Below are 689 nucleotides of genomic sequence, written 5' to 3'. Positions count from 1 at the left end.
TATATATATATATATTATGCAAATACACACAGATACATTTACGTTAATAGATTAATGGATTAATTAATCGATATACATTATACGTTAGTATATTATTTTAACTGTGCTTGTTAGTTTGCTCATAAATAAATTGTATAATTTCTTCGGTGCTTACTAATGGCTACCATGAGAGCAAGAATATGGACAAAAATTAAGAAATGGAGTGACGTCGTCAATAAATGTCGGCAGCAAAAATAGAAAAATTGTCAACAGTCAAAAGGATAAATTGGTTAGATGGATTAATATAAAATCAGACCGATAAAATACGGGCATTGAAAAAGAGAATTCACGTAGATAACATGAGCGGGATTGGAATACGTGGGCTCAGGAAACTGGAAATTAGGATATTAACTTAGGATAGTCCACTATTATAAAATACGGATTAGTTCTACAAGAATTTTAATATGGAGTAAAAACTATGATCCTATGTATTTTGAGTATACATGAAGTATTTTTCGAAAATTTGAGTCTTTTTAATTTTTACTGTCAAAATTTATATGTATAACAATTTCTAATTTATTCTCTATTTTATTTTGATATACTAACTGTATAAATAATTTTGTACAATTATTCAATTAGATTTATAAATTTTGATAACTTTTAAATAATAAATTTAAAATTAAAATTTTTCATGTGAAAATAAATTATTG

Source organism: Arachis ipaensis, chromosome B03 (genome assembly GCF_000816755.2).
Source record: "Arachis ipaensis cultivar K30076 chromosome B03, Araip1.1, whole genome shotgun sequence".
Lineage (NCBI taxonomy): Eukaryota > Viridiplantae > Streptophyta > Magnoliopsida > Fabales > Fabaceae > Arachis > Arachis ipaensis.
The sequence above is the reverse complement of the archived record's forward strand: the minus strand, read 5'-3'. Positions refer to the sequence as shown.